Here is a 2,566-nt window from a genome sequence, read left to right on the forward strand (position 1 = left end):
TCTCGCTCTGTTATGTAATAGCTGATTGAGGTGTGCATCTCCGTCTTTCAACCAGGTATCATTTTGTATAGTTACTCATTTAGGAAAATTAATCATGATTTAATGATTTTATTAATATTATGAAAATGTTTTTTTTTTTTTTTGGGCAAATTGATTACGATTTGTATTACCCTATTTACGAGACATTTTTTTTTACCACGGAGGGCCGGTGGTATACGAAATTCCCGGTAGATTTTTTGGTCCCACTCCGCCCAGGGCCGTTTGATGGAATTTGGTGGCCCCAAGCAAAATGGACTTGGAGTCCCCCACACACGCACGCAAAGCATACACGAACCACAGCATAGCCATTCATTTTATTGTTTAGAGTTTAACGTTTATTTACACAGTTTGGTGTGAATACAATCGTGATTTGCACTGTTTTTTTTCTAACAATATGACAGCACACACTTATCAGTTTAAACTCTGGGCTGTGCATGATATCAGCTATAATTATAGAGCTTGTGGTACCTTGTGCTATAGAAGAAACATCAGCACTGAGAAGTGATGCATCTGTTGATGTTGATGTTGAGGATGACGTTGATGGTGTAGCTGGGAAAATAATTGGGAAAAAAAATCTGAAATTACCTGTTAAGTACATTTCACCATTTCACTGTTAGCATATTGAAAGAGGTCACTATAAACAGCTCAGCTCAGTGATAGAAATTCACTCTACCTTCATAAGTGGATGTATCTTTAGGAAGAGCCTGTCCGCTGAGAAATTTAAGCAAAGCACCTTGATGGAGAAAGAAAAGATGGTAGCAATTTATAATAACAATCATATAAAGATGGTAAATTGATAGTTAATTAATCTTTAATTGTCATTTAGCTGTTAGCAAACAGTCTTTTTACTGTTAACAAACAATGAAATTATAATTAAATGACTAATTATTAGTAGTGTTGTAAATTAACAGTTTATTGTAACACACATATCTATCATATAATATATTAGGTAATGTATTCGGGTAATGATTAAAAATGCTTGTAGATCTTTAAGAAACCATTTTTAAAACATCTATAAACATTACATAGATAGACGGACCAAATATTCCTAACACTTTGTTAAGGGTTAGTAACTTAGTTGGTTTGTAAACTGTCTATAAACATAGACAAAGTTGCAACAAATGACTATAATACTTTGTTAAATAGTTAATAAACAGTACCAGTGAAACACGTGAGTTGTCCTGATACTGTACTTGTAACAGTGTAAACATTGCTACACAGAATAAAGTAACTGTTCAAGATCCATTGGTAACTAATGTCATATTTGCATAAACTGTCACTACTGTATATCCTGACACTAGCACATTAAAATAAGCTATGAAAAAATAATGTTCCTCTGCCTCTTTCTGGTAAATAACGTATAGATTGTTTACAAAGTATTTATTAAGTAAAACGATCGGTTTGCTAACAGTTAAATGACAATAACTAAAGATTAAATAACTAATAATTTACCATCTATTAATGATGGTTATTATAAAGTGTTACCGAAAAGATATGTTAGCAATAGCATTTCCATATTTTGATATTTATAAGAGATGCGGCTGCTTTCACAACCACCAATGCTTAAAAACTTCCCAAGCTATTGTTTGATGCACAGAATTTATCGTGTCGTTTTCCTAACCCCATTTGGTAGATACATTATTTTGTTAAATAGATTATCACGGTGTGGAATAGTTCGTTTCATTAGCACTTTCATTTAAACCTATTACTAAGCTACAGCAACGTCATGGAATTAAACAGCGATTTTGAAACAGATCTGCGTCTTCCTTATCTTGTTAAAAAACATATTACAGTATATAACCATATTCCGTTTGTTCGAGAAAAAAGTTGACTAACTTAACTGTTCGTTACAAGTAGCATTTGCCGTCAGGCAGGTATAGCTAACATAAACAGACTTTTGCTACTGCCTACCTGCTGCAAAATTACATCATTTGCACAAGACAAGTAGAGCTATTTCATCCAATGTAAATTATTACTTACCACTATCTTGTTTTTTCTTATACTCCTCTTCCTTTCTTTTCTGGCTTCCAGAAGCATAAATCCGCTTTATGATGACTGCCGAAGTTTTGTATTTTGCCGGCAGCAGAGATCACGTGGTTGGCTGGCTGCCTGTTTTCAGCGACTAGTACTGAGAGGGGGCCCCCTTGAGGGGGATTCCGATAATAACAGTGTCATTGCACTTTACTGCATCGCATTGACTATCAAAGGGACACAGTTTGTCGTTGCATTTATTCTCAACCAGTCGTTGTCTTGGGGCCCCAGAAAATTCCGGGGCCCCAAGCAATTGCTTGGTTTGCTTGCCTTGTCGCGACGGGCCTGACTCCGCCCCTCACTCACTTAACAGTAAACTCTGATTACGCATGAGATTATGCGAGTATCTAGCAAACGTGAGTCTTTTATCATAAACCTGCATCAGTCACTTATTTTGACAAGACATGTGATGCACACAGGATCTCTCGACGCGTAGAACACATATTTTGAAAAAAGAAACCACTCACATGACGGGCTACATAAATGTTGTCACAAA

At 35.6% G+C, this 2,566-nt stretch overlaps 1 long non-coding RNA gene across 1 annotated transcript; it reads right to left on the reverse strand.

Annotated features, from left to right (window-relative positions):
- Positions 1-410: 410 nt before the first annotated feature.
- On the reverse strand, positions 411-2,355 carry LOC141363860 (uncharacterized). Its single transcript, XR_012369450.1, has 3 exons — positions 2,020-2,355; positions 713-772; positions 411-588 (listed from the first exon to the last, which is right to left on the reverse strand). It is a non-coding gene; the product is annotated as an uncharacterized lncRNA (long non-coding RNA).
- Between the last annotated feature and the right edge of the window lie 211 nt (positions 2,356-2,566).

This window comes from Misgurnus anguillicaudatus, chromosome 5 (genome assembly GCF_027580225.2).
Source record: "Misgurnus anguillicaudatus chromosome 5, ASM2758022v2, whole genome shotgun sequence".
Lineage (NCBI taxonomy): Eukaryota > Metazoa > Chordata > Actinopteri > Cypriniformes > Cobitidae > Misgurnus > Misgurnus anguillicaudatus.